General features: G+C 40.0%; 1 protein-coding gene and 1 long non-coding RNA gene across 2 annotated transcripts in view; one reads left to right on the plus strand and one right to left on the minus strand.

Moving 5' to 3' along the window:
* s100p (S100 calcium binding protein P) overlaps positions 1–18,367 on the plus strand; it is a 267,160-nt gene that overhangs the window by 124,921 nt on the left and 123,872 nt on the right. The gene's annotated exons all lie outside the window — the stretch shown is intronic.
* LOC143711522 (uncharacterized) lies at positions 14,771–18,026 on the minus strand. Its single transcript, XR_013194864.1, has 2 exons — positions 17,812–18,026; positions 14,771–17,603 (listed from the first exon to the last, which is right to left on the minus strand). It is a non-coding gene; the product is annotated as an uncharacterized LOC143711522 (long non-coding RNA).

The following is an 18,367-nucleotide window of genomic DNA, read 5'->3' on the forward strand; positions in this document are numbered from 1 at the left end:
TGACTTCCATACCATCACAGAAAACATTAACCACTTAACACCACGTAAATAAAGTATACAATTTACAGAAAATTGTTTTCAGTCATTCCCTACAAGAAATGGGCAGTCTTTCCTTCAGAGCATTCTGGAAGAAAATGCAATATTTTGGTCCAGCTCTTTAATGTGGTTCCATCTCCTGGGTTCAACAGGAAAACAAGAGCATTGAATCAGCTATTGTGTGTTTCCTGAGATCAAATCACAGTGTGTAAAGTTCTTTGTAATTATATATTCATCACATATATTCATAAGGTGAGAGTTTAACCATCTGATAACCCATTGCTTACACATTTGTTTCCATAACATCATTACAAGAGATGCTTTGTGCAGGTTGTGCTCCCTGTGCAGTTTCAAAAAAAGCATGATCACTGATTCATTTTTTGATAAATGTGCACAATACAGAGACAATTCAGCATAGAAATTAGAATAAATGTAGAATAAACTCCCAGGGTCCAAAATGCAAGCTAAAATAAAATAAGTAAATACAACTTTTTGTATGTAAATTCATTTTAGACCTACCTTCTTTTTAACAATCCTAACAATAACAAAAGGTTACCTTAAACGGCTAATCATATGAAACATCTGAAAGACCACCGTTGGTGGTTGTTGCATATTGGACCTTGTTTACACCACCAACATTGTGATTTTTCTGTAAAAAATGAAGAGCCTCATTGACAGGATATTAAATGTGTGTGAATCTATTTAGGAGGGCCAAAAAGAAAGAGTGAGAGAAGGAAGAAAACTGGGCTAAGAGAGAAAGAAAAGGAGGCTTAGAAATCTGTATCATTTGCATTCATCTGATGATTTATCTCAAGAGCTTTCAATATTCCGCAATCACACATAAGTATTTACAAAGTGACTAAATCACTTATTTCAGCGCTGCAATTCAAGATCAACGTTATCTAAACATTTATCCATATTGCCGTAGCTGATTTACCTCTCCTCTATGCAATCTGTGCATCTTTTAACTTGAACCAGTGACGGCTGGATCTTTTCAAAAGAGAGGAAGTTATCTACTTACATCAATTTATTATTTGGCTGTCTGCAGTGTTGCTCCCATAGTGGCTAAACCACTGTAAACACCTATTAAACAATTTTGAAACCGAACATTCCAAACAAAAATAAATTAATAAACTAACATTTATTTTTTTAATTGTCTGAATTTGTCCACTGTCCCCTTAATCTAGTATACTTCTGACAGTTTTTTCCCCCTTTAAGCCTTAGTGTAAGATCATAGTGTAAGAACAAATGTGCAACAATGAAAAAAAAAATGAAAAAAATAATAATACACATAATTTTTATTGGTGTTATCAATGTTGAAAACTGTTAAAATGTACTTTAAAGATCAAAGTTTAGAGGAAGAAGTGGCTGTTCAAATATGTGCATGATTTCCTCCCATATTTAAAAAAAGATTAATTTACATTATTTTCTTTATACAGTTAATTTAAGTGGTGACTTGTGGTGACTTGTAAGACTTGTGGTGGACAAAAAAGATCTACACTGAAAAAAAATTGATGTACACACAATTTTTACTCAAAACATTGGCAGTAAATTTCATAACAAATTAAAGAAACAGCAAGCGATACATTAAATTAAAAATAACATTTAAAGTATAAAGATTGAAATAGTATATATATTTTAAAAACATACTCCAATAATCTTTGTTTTATTTACAACTTTGAAAAAAACTAAGTACAATTTGTTTATTTTAGTCTGATCAGTGGTGTTTGTTTTAAGATGAGAATTTTTCAGTGGTGTTATCGTCACAGATAAAAAGAAAATTTCAAAATCACATTTCTTTTTGTTTTCCATGCAAATAGTGTCTATAATACTTTTCACGATTCCCCTTGTCTTTGTTCATGAACTTTTATTTTGATATTAGTTTGTCTTGTATTGCCTGTGTTCAGATCCGGTTTCCTTGGTTGCCATAGTTACACCATAGTTTAGTTTTATTGATTAGTGTCACCTGTTCCTCATCATTTGGTGTATTTATACCTTCAGTTATCTTCTGTTCTTTGTCTTGTGTTAACATTTGTGCTGGTGTTTCTATGTATTGTTCCTGATGTTTATTAAATGTGATTTCATTGTTCTTCTGCATCTTTTTTTTTGGAGAATTGACAATAGTAAAGCATTTGTATTGTCCAATTATTGCTTCAATACAATCAATCAACGGCTTTAATTCCTATGTGTACATTCATACAGATTAAATAAGATTATTAACTGAGAAAACAGCAAATCAATTGCATTTGCTAAAATGCAGACGTCATGTAAGATTTATTGATATAGATATATTTGAATTAAAATGATACTGGAAGTGCTGTGTCTCATGTAGTCTTAAAGAAAGTGGAACAAAATTATAGATAATTTCAGCGTTATCTTTACATCAAATGGCTTCGGAAAATGTCTTTTAGCCCTAACAGTCAGCATCGGTTCGGAGGAAGTGCTTTCTTGCTAAAAATATGCACAGCCTTTAGAGGGGTGTTCTGCTCTGGCATCTCAAAGATAAATCCAGCATGGGGCTTAACGTCTCTGGGCTCACCACGCTGTCTTTGATCTTCCCTTGCAATTATCTCCGCCCTCATCTGTGCCACTTTCAAATGCCTAATCAACAAATCCATTTGACTCGCCATTTTGATTTCGGCAAGGTGACGGCTCCTCTCCAGGTCTTCTCGAGGCACTGCGGAGATCGGGTTTTATGCGAGACCCGAGAGCCTCTGATGTTGTGTACAGATACATGAAAAGCACGCCATTCTTTTTGAACTTGAAAGTTTGTACGCCACAGGAACTCTGATGCTGCACAAGGATTTCAGAGAAAGGACTAAACACAGGACACTTCTATATTGAAGAGAATTCATGTGCACATTTTATATATTTATACTATAAAGATGAAATTATTATTTACAAAAAAAAAACACTCTGTGGCGACACTTATGGGTTCTTCAGGCACTTTAGAGATATTTTTGATACGCTTTTCATTTAATTTGAGCTAAAAGTGATTAAAAACATTTGGACTTTATACATTTACATCATTTCTCTGCAGATCAGGATAAACTGATTTTAACTAAAGCACACGAATATGAAAATAAAGTGATATAATACTGATATAAAAATGTCTTTGTATTTCTTTTGAATGTAATAAGTAATGTGTACAATCAAAACAAGTAGTTTTATTAAGCTTGATTCATGGCAAATTTTGTTTTTTTTGTGGAGAAATGTGTATTAAAGATACATCGCATATCTGCTGTGTTTGTGGGGTTTTGAGGATGCATATATTCAGCAACTTGATAAATGTCTGACAAGTTTCAAAAACTGAAGTTGAAATTGATCAAACAGGAACCAACATATTTTTTTTACTATAAATGCAAATTTTTTGTGATTACATTATCTTATTTTATAGAATTACAATAATTATATTATAATATAATTATAATATATTATAATGCAACTAATTGCATCTAACATAAAAGTTCTTTATATAATATGTGTGTCAGATTCGTCTGCACCAGTCTGTCTTCATCTGGACTACACTTCCCAGAATGCTTTGTGTCTTCACACCTGAACTCACTCCCTCAATTACCCACTTGTTCATCGTCATCATCATCCATGTTACCTTTGTTCACCTTGTTATTGTTTGATTTGTATCTGTATTAGTCTCCTTCTGTTCAGTTAGTCCTGGTTGGTTCTTGTGAATGTTACCTTGGTGTAGATTGCTAATGTTGCATCGTTTGTGTACCCTCTGCCCGTTTGACTGCCCTGCCAGTTTGTTTATTTTGTATCAGTAAAACATTTGAATTGGAGCCTTTTGACTCAGCGTCTTCTTCAGCCTGTACCACACCTGTGACAATGTGTGTATATACTGTATATATGTGTGTGTGTATGTATGTACACACACACACACGCATGCACGCACGCACGCACGCACGCACACACACACACACACACACACATATTATACTATATTATAATGCAATTAATTGCATCTAACATAAAAGTTTATATAATGTGTGTATATACTGTTCACACACACACACACACACACACACACACACACACACACACACACACACACACACACACACACACACACACACACACACACACACACACACACACACACACACACACACATATATATATACAGTATATATATATATATATATACACACACACATACATTTTATATAAACTAAAACTTATGTTAGATCCGTTTAATCACGATTAACAGATTTGACAGCACATATATTATATTATACACACATTAAATATGAATTATTTGAGGCTATTAGGAGCAAGTTAACTAGACATCTGTTGCTTCTGGTTATAATTTCATGTTTGGTTGCTAGAGGAGGGGGTGTATCGTGTTCCTCTTCTTCTCCCGATGGCCTCCTGGCTTTCAATGGAGCTCTTACCACTTTCAAATCATCAAAGGCAATCGATGTGTGATGTTTGTGCTGCCTTGACAAGCCTGAGTTCCTGAAAGTGCTTTGAGCTTCACTGGCTGAAATCCTAAAGACTGTTTCATAGGGGTGGAGTGGAAGAGGATGGAGGAAGACAAAACATTACTTCACCGAATGGGGATTTCACTAAGGTTCACATTTTTTTGGACGCGCTGTCTGCATTGTTTTAGCATCTGATGCTTGATACTTGTCTGCATTTCCACTCACCTCCCTGAACTTGAGTTCAGAATTGAACTGCAGGTCAATGAGCTCCATTTGAAGTGCAGGAGGAGTATCTTGCACATTGAAGGAGAAGGGGTCAGCAAAAATTTGAAAAGTGGCTCTGTGTGTCTGCAAACCTGCGATCAAATTCCTCCTGTAGTTTCATAATGGCATCAGCATACTTCTCACTACTGAATGGTTTGCCCACATCCATGAGTGCCTTGCATGCTGGGAAATGGCAGAGGTTTGTCTGAGAGCTGGGCTTTCCATAACACAAGTTTTGTGGAGAATGCCCTCACATTGTCATAGGCAGCACTGAGAAGTGCTGGCCTTGTAACTTTTTGTTCAGTACATTCAGCTCCTGTGTGATGTCAACAAGAAAAGTCCATGAGCCATTTGGGATCACTTAACACCGGACCAGCCATCCCATCCTTCTCCGTGAAGGCAATCACTTCTACTTTCAACTCAAAAAACCTCTTCAAGACGTCTCCCCTACTGAGCCAACGTACCTCAGTGAAGTAGAGCACATCCTCATATTCTGACTCTATTTCGTCCAAAAAGGCGCGGAACTGCCAGTGCTTTAAGCCCCTAGATCTGATATGGTTGATGCATTTCACAACAACGGACATCACATTGTCAAACCTCAGGCATTTGCCACAAAGGGCCTGCTGATGGATAATGTAGTGCAGAGCAATGTCCTCCTCCACATTCTCCTCTTCCAGTTTTCTTTGAACAAGTGCCACCAGTCCATTTTTCCTTCCTGTCATTGATGGCACTCCGTCAGTTGTTATTTCAGCAAACCTCTTATGGCAAACCGGCATCCTCAATAGCACCACACAGCTGGCGGAATATCTCCTGAGTTGTGGTCTGATCATGCATTGGAATCACAGCGAGCAACTCCTCGATCACACTTCAAAATTGTGCTCAAAACCCACGGAATATACTGCGAGCTGCGCAGTTTCAGTGTTGTCCGTGCTCTCATCTAGAGCGACTAAGTATGCACAAAAATACGTTTGGCTTTCTCACGCAGTTGATCATATATGTTTTCTGACAGGTCAGAAATGCGCTCTGCCACTGTGTTAGCTTAAAGGCTGATGTTGCTAAACTGACCCTTCTTTTCTGGACAGACTTTACTTGCAGCTAGTAACATGCACTTTTTGATAAAAAAAACTTGCCTTCCTTGAACGGTTTTCCGGCCTTAGCAATCATCTCACTCACCACGTAGCTAGCTTTGACTACTGATGCTTCATTCTCTTTGTTTGCTTTCTTGAATAAATCTTGTTGCCTCAATAGAAATTTTTTAAGATTGGTGACCCGGTTCTTTCTCTCATCTCACTGGTATTTTGTATACTCATCAGCATGTCTAGTTGAGTAATGACGTCTGATGTTATATTCCTTGAACTCTGCAACTTTCTCTGTGCATATGAGACACGTAGGGGTGCCCCTGTGCTCGACAATTTTTTTTTCCGTGTCCCACTTTTCCTGAAATTGTCTGTGCTCGTCGCCAACCTTTCTCTTCACGGCACGTTTTGAGAGAGACATGACTGGAACTGGTTGATGGCATATATTTTCCGTCCATTTTGTGTCACTCAGTAACACGTTTCAACCAAGTGACTAACGTTGATACTTCCATAGGTACTTCACGGTTGGCTAGCTTGACAACCGTTGACAACAAACGCCGTCAAAAGCAAAAGCTGTCACGAGACTATCTATGGTAGCCCATACGTGAAAAAAAAAAAAAGCGTGGCAGGCATGATACACGCAACGACTCGGCAAAAATGTGCGTTTCAGAAAAACGCGCGGGCCGCACTAACACTAAACTTTGATGAAAGTATCGGACCACAAAATATCATCCCGCGGGCCTCAATTGGCATCCGGGCTACGAGTTTGTGACTCAAGCGCATGGTCTAAAGCGCACAGCGCAAGTGCACTTAGAGCGTGTCCGAATCCACTTTTGCTAGTTTAACGACGGGAAAAATGGTCGGCGCACCCGGCGCATGGTCTAAAAGGGTTGTTTCTATTCTATTAATGAGTAATGGGTGTGTTTTGGGTGTAATGTGCAATAAACCAATCAGATTCTCATCTCCCATTCCCTTTAAAGGGGTCATCGGATGCCCATTTTCCACAAGTTGGTATGATTCTTTAGGGTGTTCATGTAAAGTTTGTAATATACTTTGGTTAAAATTCCTCAATGGTTGTGTAAACACCCTTTCACCTCCTCAAAAACAGCTTTGTTCACCCCTCTCTTTCATGGGGGGTGTTGAATGGCTGAGGGCAGAAATATGCTAATATGGGACAGTCCGTCAGTGTTCGTGGGCTCAGCATGAGTGTTATGACATCTTAGGGCTCAGAAAATCCAAACGGCCTGATTATTGAGAGTGTTTAGATTTTTTGAGGATTAAAAAAAAGGAGTGAATGGATTTTCTTTCATTGTATGGTGGTTATGTCCACACACTGCAAAGACACATTTATGCAAAAACCATATAAAAGGGAATTTTGCATCCAATGACCCTTTTAAAAGCCAGTTGTGCTCGCACCATGGCGGATTCGCTTTTTACATGGTGGAATTTGCAGGCACTGTTATTAGTATATTAACATATAACCAGTCAATTGGGTTTATATATTAAATTATAACCGGCCAAAGCGGGTTTTATATATGTATGGAAAATAACCGGCAAAAGCGGGTTTTATATATGTCATATAACCGGCCAAAAGCAGGTTTTATATATATGTAAATAAATGGGGAGCAACCCGTGTCCAGCAGCTCCTGTATGAATGAGAGAACAACATATATCTCACATGACTCTGGGTCAGCCTGATTTTTCAAGCACCAGCTAGAAAAACCTGACCATTTTGAAGCATACAGGCGCCGAGTCGAAGGGGCCCTGGCTTCAGATATAGTGCTTAAAACCTTCTCAGGAAGGTAGTTGGGTACCCGTTGAGGGGCCAAACATGGAGGGCCCATAAATCGGGTCTCGGATGCCACAATGTCCCGTTCGCCTGTGTGAGGAGGTCCTTCCTCAGTGGAAAAAAGGCCATGGGATTGTGTCCGATAACTGAACCAGTTCGGGGAACCACGGTCTGGTTTTCCAGAGAGGGGCCACCAGAAGGACTGGGCACCCGCTCTCTCTGACCCGTTTGATGACTTGTGGAATCATCAAGACAGGGGGGGAAGGCATAAAGGGGACGGTTGGGCCAGACATGGGCCAGCGCGTCCCTGTTCTTCGAGAAGAACAATTTGCTGTGGGTGTTGATTCTCGAGGCGAAAAGGTCGATTTCGGCCTCGCCAAACACCTTCCATATCAGACTGGCCGTCTGTGGGTTCAGGGACCACTCGCCGAGGGGAGTGTTGCCCCGTGAAAGCATATCCGCGCCCACATTCTGGACGCCCGGGATATGCGTTGCTCTCAGAGAGCTCAGGTTGGTATGTGCCTATATAGAGGAGGTCTCTCACCATCGCATGCAGGTTCCCTGACCTGATGCCCCCCTGGCTATTCATGTTGGCCACCACTGACGTATTGTCTGTGCGGACTAAGACGTGGTGACCTCTGAGGTTCGACAGAAATGCCTTCAGGGCCAAACTTCACAAAGAAATTAGCCACTTTTTAATTACTTCTTGTCCTAGAACGCTGTTCGGGTTAAAATAACTTATCTCTTTTTGAACCCTTTGTTCAAGCATTTGTACAAGTAAAGAGGTTGTGTGAGTCCTCACCATAACAATTCCAGATCAAACACTGGCTAGTTAAAGGAAATGGCACACTGTTAATTCAGTCAAACAAGGATCCCAGATATGGTCTTTAGCTAGCATGGACTATTACTTCAAAGATGGTCGATGAGCTCTGCTGTACCTGTAATTACATAATTCATGCAGAAGTATTTGCTTCCCAACTGCTTCCATCTCCAGACAGTTGATATGTAAGCTCTGCTCCGTGCTCGACCAGAGGCCGGATGCAAGCATGCCCTTGTGCAGCGCTCCCCAACCCAGGTTGGACGCATCTGTAAGAATCACTTTCCTCCTGGAAATTGTTTCCATTGTCACCCCCTCGCTGTGCCAGTTCTGAGCCCACCAGGGAATCAGGGTTCTTAAACAACCGTGATTCACCATAACGTGCAAGCTGCCTGACTGCCATGCATGAGTTGGCACACAGTGTTTCAGCCAATGCTGCATCGGGCGCATGCGCAGTAATCCCATGCGGAGTACCGGCGATGCTGCTGCCATGAGACCAACAGTTTCTGAAATTCTTTCAGTGACACGCGCTCGCTCAATCTCAAAGTGCCTACAAGCGCCGCACCGAGAGCGCGCGCTCTGGTGTGAGTCACGCTGTCATAGCTCTCGAGTCTAAAACTGTGCCCAGAAAGATCACGCACTGGCTGGGGGTTGGTTTACTTTTTGAAACATTGATTGTGAATCCCAGGCATTTTAGATGGCTGAGAATCAAATCCCTGTGAGCTAATAGCTCGATTCTCGGATGTGCCAGCACCAGCCAGTCGTCGAGATAATTTAACACGCGCACTCCATGATGTCTCAGAGGAGAAAGCGCTGCATCCATACACTTCGTGAATGTACGGGGTGCCAACGATAGACCGAACGGCAGAACGGTGTATTGATAAGCCCGGCCCTCGAAGGCGAATCTCAAGAATGGCCTGTGACGAGGATTTATTTGAATGTGAAAGTAAGCATTTTTCAGATCCATTGTGACAAACCAATCCCCCGGGCACACTTGCGCGAGGATATGTTTGATAGTTAACATTTTGAACGGCCGTCTCATGAGAGCTTAGTTCAACTGTCTCAAATCTAGAGTGGGTCTGAGGCCGCCGTCATTTTTAGGAATTAGAAAATAGTGGCTGTAAAAACCCGTATGTTTTAGCACAGGGGGGGCTCACCGAAGTCTCACCGAAGTCTCGAGAACTGCCTGAAACTTTGGGGGTCTGCGAGCGAATTGGACCGAGTAGCCTCGCTTTATAGTGTTTATAACCCAACTCGACACATCGGGGATAGCTTGCCAGGCTATAACCCGTGTGGCTAGGGCTTGACACACTGATTGGGACGGGCCGCCTAACACAGGGGGACCTGATACCCTTAGATTGTGATTTTTGCACACATTGAGTGTTTGACTGACTGCACAAGCATTTGCTGGTGGGGAAGTCAGTGTTACAACAGGGGAGGGGCCGCCTAGTGAAGGGGGACCGTGAACCCATGTGTTGTGCTTGTGTGCTTTATTTGGGTCGCCGTGAAAACGGCGTTTGTTTGCAAAGACAAATGTTTGTTTGCAAAGACACTGCTGCGGCCCTGTTTACAATAATAAAATCCCCAGCCGCCTGAACTGAACAGTGGGCTAAGGGAAGTTTTGCTGGCTTCTTTGAGGGTGGTCCGGCAAGCGCGGGACACGTGCCCTCTCTTTCCTTTGCGTGCTAGGACGACTTCGGGGGAAGCGCTCGGCTAGCGTTGGGCATCAGCCGCAGGGCGGGGCTGGTCGGCGCCAGCCCCGGCGCCAGCTAGCACAGTTAGTTCCCCTTAAGCTCGAGGTCCGCGACGGCCTGTGTTAGGATCCGAAGCATCTCAGCGTCGGAGTTAGTCCTGCCTCGCTTGGTCCCCCGAAGGACTGATCTCCCTCGAACAGGACTGGAGATGACTGAGCTGGAGAGAGTGAAGCACGCGGGGACGTGGTCAGCGTGAGTTCACAAACGTCCGTGGTCTCTGGATGCCGTTGGCTGCGGCGCTTCTTCTTCCTCGGCTGTAAGTAGGGCCGGAGAAAGAAGCGCGGGTGACCCGGCGCCGCCGTCTAGAGAGAGAGAGCTAGCCGAGTTCGCAGCACGGAGATTGGCATGCACTCGCAGGCCGCACATCCGCCGACAGAGAGTGCATTCTCTGCGTTGTAGAGTCCCAGGCATGATATGCAGCTCGCGAGTTCGTAGGCCTCGCTTACAGTAACACGAGGCATATGGAACAGTGCTCATACAGATATGAACACATAATAAACAGATATTGAAAAGGATATCGCCGGATAGCCACAGGAGAGACGGCATCAGGAGAAACACGGTTGAGATGTGTAGTCTGCTGAACTGTAGCTCGCTCAGGCTGAAGGCTTGTTCGACGGCGAAGGTTCAATAAATGGTCAGAGACGTGAAGTTTGTCGCTGAAGGAGTAAAGTCTGCTATAATGGCGAATTCGGGGACTATTATAGACTGAGGTCACGCCTCCTTGGTGGGCTCTGATGTGTATGACGCAGAGTGATCTCATTGGTCGCACGTCAGAGGCGCCCGCGCCATTGGATGTGCAGTTGCCGCAGCGCAGCCTATGAGCAGGCCAGACGCTCATGTTCTAGCTGTGCAGCTGCAAATGCGCTTTACATAAAGGCTTCAGTAAATCGAGGAAAAGGAGTTTCCCCCACTGCGTATAGCTACGCAATACGAAGTGACCGTTCGAAAGGGAACTGAACGCTTCTCAAGCGAGAAAGCGGATCAGCTTGTGCGCGAGGTTAAGGCACGCAAGCAGACCATCTACGGGACAAGCAGGATTCCACCATATTTTTATGAACACAATATTAATCTTTTACATTGTAATCCTTTTATTTTTCATATGTGTCATGTTGCGGTGGCGCGTGTATGATAGGGCCCAATATGTTTGTAATAGTGCCATGCTAATTACACTAAGCAAATAAAAATTAATTTTTGTGAATAACACTTACGATGTAGGGCTTTTTGACTGGTTTAACTGGATTATGGTTGGTTAGTGAATAAGACACAGGTATGAAATATCACTTGTGAAAGTAGTGCAACTGTTTGGTAAAATTAATGTGTATAAGTGTGTGTGTGTGTGTGTGTGTGTGTGTGTGTTTGTTTCAGTGGTGTACAAAGCTTGTTGGATTATGATCATGGCATGGCATGTTGGAGCCAAACTCCTGAAAATGTGTGTGTGTGTGTGTGTGTGTGTGTGTGTGTTTGTGTGTGTGTGTGTGTGTGTGTGTGTGTGTGTGTTTGTGTGTGTGTCCGCGTGCGTGCGTGCGCGTATGTGTTTGTATGTATGTGTGTGTGTGTGTGTGTGTGTGTGTGTGTGTGTGTGTGTGCATGAAAACACAAGGCATCGTGTTCTTTGCCTGTGCAGGCATGATGTGAGGTACTTGGCATCAACTCTCCACCAACATATGCCAAGTTCATGGGTTGGTGGAAACGACACAACAACACAAGACACATGCTTGCACACGAAAGCTAAAAAGGCTGTGTAAATGGGTTCACATCATCGGCTGGTAAATATAGAATTAATATTACTAATTCTGTCTCATGATAAGAAGGCTAGAGTTCGCAGCTTGTTTGTTTTTATCTTTGTCAGCTTCCTCACACACTGTGGCTCATTTATTTTTAAAACTTGCGAGGAGAGGAAATGTCACATAAGATGGAGTTTTAGCAGTGCAGTGATGTGTTGATGCCCTGGGAGAGAAGGAAAGAAAGTCCAAATGAAGGCAGAAGAAGAGAAGCAAAAAATACTGCTGCGTGACAACACACACACACACACACACACACACACACACACACACACACACACACACACACACACACACACACACACACACACACACACACACACACACACACACACACACACACACACACACGCACGCAATCATCTCCCAAAACTACCCACGCATACAACGGATGCAAGATACAGCACTAGATTACTCATTCAGTCAAATAGCACATCTGAGCGTGCTCAAAGCTCTTCAACACCCACAAATGAACTAATTACCTATACAAAAAACTGTGAATGTATGACCATAAATTAACATAAAAATTACATAAAACCTGCAAACTACTACAATGATACGCAGAGAAGAGCTCATGAACATTCAAACATTATACGCTCTCTGTGACAGATGCCAGTGGGTGCCAAAAAAATGTATATATATATATATATGTGTGTGTGTGTGTGTGTGTGTTTAAGGCATGTGTATATATTCATATATATATATATATATATATATATATATATATATATATATATATATATATATCTGAAGTACATCTGATTAAGTGTAATGTTTATCTGAGAAAAAGTAAATCAAAAAGAGAAATATAAAGCTGCCTTTATTTATTTAAATATCACTATATTTCTCCATATACAATTTATCCAATTTCTGGAATTTGCACCATACTGAGCACAGCAGTCAAGCTCTGACACACTGAATCACCGGCAGGCCTTTTATAGCGATACCAAGAGCACTGAGAACTTAAAGGCTTACTCTTTCTCTTTTTCCAATTAAGGACATAATCTAATGACTCTATGAAGAACATTCTTGATCAGTGACTTATAAAAGCAAAACCTGTATTGTGTTACGACTAAGTGAGCTGATGTGGGAAATGATGCCCCACAGATGGTTAACTCATGAGGATCAAGTGCCGAGTTCTCGCCAGAAAGAGAAACAGACTATTTTTTTTATTTTATTTTTTGCTTAATTTATGTCTAGCTCTATCTGTTGTGAGCAACATAGCCATCCAAAAGGTTTATTTGGACTTTTTTCCATTCACAATGGAAATTTCGCTGTCATAACCTGGCAATGCTCCGTGAATGACCTCCCTGATCTGTCTCCACTCAGAGCACAATTCACAAGGATAAGCAGGCTTTGTTTCCTAGAACAAAATCCCAGAGTCAGTTTGACATTTAAAGATATCAGAGTATTTCCATTCAGCCGTAGTGTGTTGCCACAAACACTGTATGGTATCTTATTCAATGTGCATAAACAGCAGATTTTACTCAAATGGTTTACAGAAACCAGTTACATACATTATTTGACCAAAAATAGAGTAAAAATAGCAATATAAATATTATTGAAACTTAAAGCATTAAAGATCTTTAAGTCACTGTTCCATTTGCCCTGTTGTCAACACTCAAGTAGTGGACTGGAGTATTGTATGTCAGACACTGAACGCGCCTCTGTATACTTACTGTACACAGTTTAGACATTGTCAGTGATTATAATGGCTTCTATTTGTTTGTGACGTGACGTTGTGACGTGACGCTCACAGTGTAGGCAAATGTCAGTTTAAGCGACTGAATGCCAGTGGGCGGGGCCTATGGTGTGATGATGTCTTGCTCTGGAGGCAGTCATATGCAAGTGTATTTGCCTGTGTAATGTTTTACGCTATGACACTTGCAGAATATTTTAATGGAGGAAAGACCTCTTACATGCCAAAAGATCAAGATAAATTTGATTTCTCGTCACATGACCCCTTTAAGGATTCTTTGATGAATAGAAAGTTCAAAAGAAGAGCATTTATTTGAAAATTAAATATTTTTTCACATGATAAATCTCTTTTTATCTATGTAATGTGATTCCTTTCAGAGTAAATGTATTAATTAAAAAAAGAAAAAATGACTGAGTGAAATTTTTTGAACGGTAGTTTAGTATATTTATAAGTGTACGGTATGTAGAGACGACTAAAAGTAAATGTGTGAACGCTAAATGCTGTGAAAAGGACTATACAATGTTAAAGGGGTCATGATTTGCAAAATCTAATTTTTCTTGAGATTTTGACATAGGTTATAGGAGGTCATAATACTATAAGAATATCCTATACGTTTCAGAACTGAACAATTCTTTGTTAGTCCTTGAAACAGCCTTTATTGTTGCCAACGCCTCATTGTGGAATCTGCTTATCTGTCATCTAGATAGGTGAAAGACTGTGAAGTCAATTTTGATTTCATTGTGACTTTAAATGATGTCTTAAATGGAGTACTTAACATTATTGTTTTACTACATTAAAGCAGACATATCAGGAAATTACATTTCAGGCGTACCTGATATGTTGCCACTAGCTTTTGCATATTTAGCCACCCCCTTTTTCTACATATAGGGAAAGCTGGTATTATCACTGCTCATGGAACCATGTTGAACCGCATAAGAAACTAGTTTGAAAACAGTCATTATTTTTCATTTGGTTTGCAGAAATCACACATTTGACCTATAAAAAGCTTGTTTATATTGTCTTACATTGGACGATTCCACCAAGTAAGCCATATAAGAAAAGCAAGACAAGCAGTCATCTAATCACAATTTTACAGTGTACACCAGTAGCTGATAAGCTCAACAAATGTACTTTAATAAGCAAATTAATATCACCCCGTGTCCTTGCCAGATTCTCAATCCACCCTGATGTTTTTACGCCAATAAAGCAGCTGGTTCACACAACAGCCATATCACAGACCCCAAGCGCTTTACTCCATTTAGTGATCATATTTGTACCATCTCATCTTGCAGTATATTACTGAGATGAACAGTGAATACACAGAACTAAGCTTCAAAGCACAAGTTTTTTTTCCCCTGTCTCCCCTCCCCCATGTTAGTGCTAGTTTTGGCAGCCTCCGGGAGCTTGAAGCGGTAATACATCATCTATATTTTAAAGCTACCGGTAGAGAGAAGGCGGGGGAACCTCCATCTTGTGGTACAGCAGACTTCTTGCTGACCCAAATTCTTCTCATAGTTCCCAAAAGCTGAAAAGAGGGAAGATGAAACAGTGCGTCTGCTAGGATCCAACCAGGCAAAACAAAGGTTTTTGATTTGTTGGCGTTTATGCTAACATCCTTTGCGGGTTTAGCCCCATCCGTCTCTACAGAGAGAGATCAGGTTTCATCCTGGAAATAAATCAGTGTGAGTGACTGATAGCTAGCTCAGGCAATTTAATCTATCAACGCAGAAGCTTTGATTAGCAAACAGCTTACTGGAAATGTTAATTAGCGAAGTCCTTTATGCTGTAAATACAAACAAAGCATAGTGTTTCTCAAAAGAATCAAATTAAAATTCCCCAAAAAAACAGACACTTTTGGCTTTCATAAACAAAATATTTTTTTTTTTATAAAGTCAGTGATGTCTGTTTTGATTCAGTCATTTGAACATTGCGATTCTAAACCATTACCAGTAAACTAGTTACACCCATTATGAAAAGGTACTTTCATTGCTTTGTCCTTACAAAAAAAAAAAAAAACCTTTTTCAAGTGTGCTATAAGTATGGTAGATTATATTCAAGCTAAGCATAAGAGAGTATACTTTCAGTCTACGTTTCACATACTTATCAGAGATATACTTATACATAGCATACTTTGGCTTAAAGTCTAAGTATATTTGGGCTATACTTGTACTCAAGATATACTTAAGAAATATATGATTAAGGGGCTTTCACAATGGGTACGTATGCTGTGGTCCGAGTCCGAGCGTGATTGTTTACGGTGCCATTGGTCTGGTTGCACACTAAACTTGATTCTATCGAACCCCAGTGCATTTGCGTTCATCTTACGACATCACAAATGTGCACGCGTATGATACTACATCCGCCATGTTGTTAACTTTCATGTGACCTATACGTCGCTTCACTGCCTTTCATAAATCCTCTCCCGTGGCCTCACAGGATAGTAAAGTGTCCATCGAATGCGCACTTCAGAATCTCGCTGGAAGTAGTAGGTCATAAGAATACTATGCATTCGGACATACTACAGTATGTTGGCATACTGTTTTTCACAGTAAAGTAGTTCACAGAATAGTTGCGATACAAAATAAAACCTTAAGATGTAAACTAGATGTGTACTCAGTTTACTACGGTTACATTTAAAATACACTTAGAAGTAAACGTTTAAAATGTAAGCTAATTTAGTCCTAAGAAGTATTAAAATTGTACACTTACAAGCATGAATACATTGATATTAGCATATTTAATAAAATTAATTTTATTTTTGTAAGGGTGCTAATTAATTGAATTGCCCTGTCTTTCTTCAATAATTTTGTTAGCATGTAGATATTTATTTGCTGTCTGCTTTTTTAAAGCACCCGATTCACAAATAAATCACTAATAAACTTAGTCACCCATTATTAATCAGAGCTGCATCTGATAACTCACAAATTTTTTCTATCACCCAATTCACAAAAGGAACCACTGTGATCCAGACACCAGAATAGACTCATAATCAACACCTAACCTGTCGAAATTTGGTTCACTACACCTCACAGTCAGATGTGATGCCTTTTCACATTATTTGATGAATTTCTGCTGCTTTGATCGATAGGAAACATACACACACTGTTAACAAATTTCTTGTATTTTTACAGTACAGTACTGGCAGCAAGGTTGCCAGCAAGTTACTGTATTTTGATTTACAGTAATTGTACTGTAATTGCCTGACCTTTCAACATGATGACGTAATTCCCGGTGCGTTGCAGATCAGCTCAATCCGAACAATTGTAGTTAAAAAGTATATATATTTTTTCTTGAAAATGACCTATGGTTTCGCTAGATAAGCCCCTCCTCCTCAGCTGCGATCGTGCACAGACTGTTGAAGCACTTCAAAGACCTTTGAAACTGCTTTGATTTGAACTTCAAAACTCTGGTTGTCATTGAAGTCCATTATTCTAAGAAAAATCCAGAAATGTTTTCCTCAAAAATATTCATTTCTCTTCCACTGAGGAAAGAAAGACATGGATATCTTGGATGGCATTGGGGTGAGTAAATTATTAGGAGATTTTCATTTTGAGGTGAACTAATCCTTTAAAGAATATATTTTAAAGAAAATGGGTAATCAAACAGTTGAAAGTAGCTATTGACTTCCATAGTAGGAAAAACATACTATGGAAGTCAACGACTACCATCAACTGTTTGATTACCAACATTCTTCAAAATATCTTCTTTTGTGTTCAGCAGAAGAAAGAAACTCATACAGGTTTGGAACAACATGAGGGTGAGTAAATGATGACAAATTTCATTTTTGGGTGAACTTCAGGATTGGTTTAGACAAATAAATTAATCTTTCCTTGCCATGGTGTCGATACATATGTGACTTAAACGTTTGAAAATTCTTAAAAGTGCAAGGGTTAGCTGGGACTTTGAGGTGGTACTGGAACCTGGTGAAAACTGGACTGATGACCAAAACTGAAAAAGACATGACACACAAAAACACATATGACAAAGCCTGATAGCCACAGTACCAAAGATGAGTAGACAGACAGTGGAAGAGAGAAATTGTAAAAGAAAATTCTGTAGAAATAACAAAAACAGGCAATTTAATAAAAAATAAAATTAACCTTTAGATTTTAAAACTTTTAGTTTAAACCATTGTATTAACATGGCTAATACTTACAGAAAACTCCTTCCCAGGCTGCAAATAAAATTGCCCCACACTGTAGAGCTGTAAGAAATCAAAATAAATATTATTCAGTTAACTGTTATGTGTTGCTTGTTGAGGACATATATCTCATAAATCAGCTTACAATACATCTAAGTTAGGTTAATAAAAAATAAGCTTCACTTGACCTCTCTACATATTCTAACTTGCTTTTTTTGGCATGCATTTTACTTGTCTTTGTCGCCTAATAGATCATTAACGTTAACTCTAATAAAGTTTTTCAACAATTTACACCTTTATTAATATTTTTAATTAGGCCCTATTATAATAATCATTATAACTGTGTCTCCCGCCTAAATAGAAATGTAAAAGGCTAAAATGGTACCAATAGCCAATCTCTCTGAGCCCAAATCACTCATTTTGCGTTGCAAAGGAAAGTGCAGTATTTTTAAGCCTGATTTTCATGCGTTTTTGTGTCTAAACGACTTATTCAAGTTGGTCCAGTATTAATCATGTTCGTAAAATCATAAAATCATCAAGTTCGTCATCTGGGAAACGGACTGCAACGCAG

The sequence above is a fragment of the Siphateles boraxobius genome, unplaced genomic scaffold, assembly GCF_051911475.1.
Source record: "Siphateles boraxobius isolate OS27281-9 unplaced genomic scaffold, OSU_SipBor_1 5, whole genome shotgun sequence".
Lineage (NCBI taxonomy): Eukaryota > Metazoa > Chordata > Actinopteri > Cypriniformes > Leuciscidae > Siphateles > Siphateles boraxobius.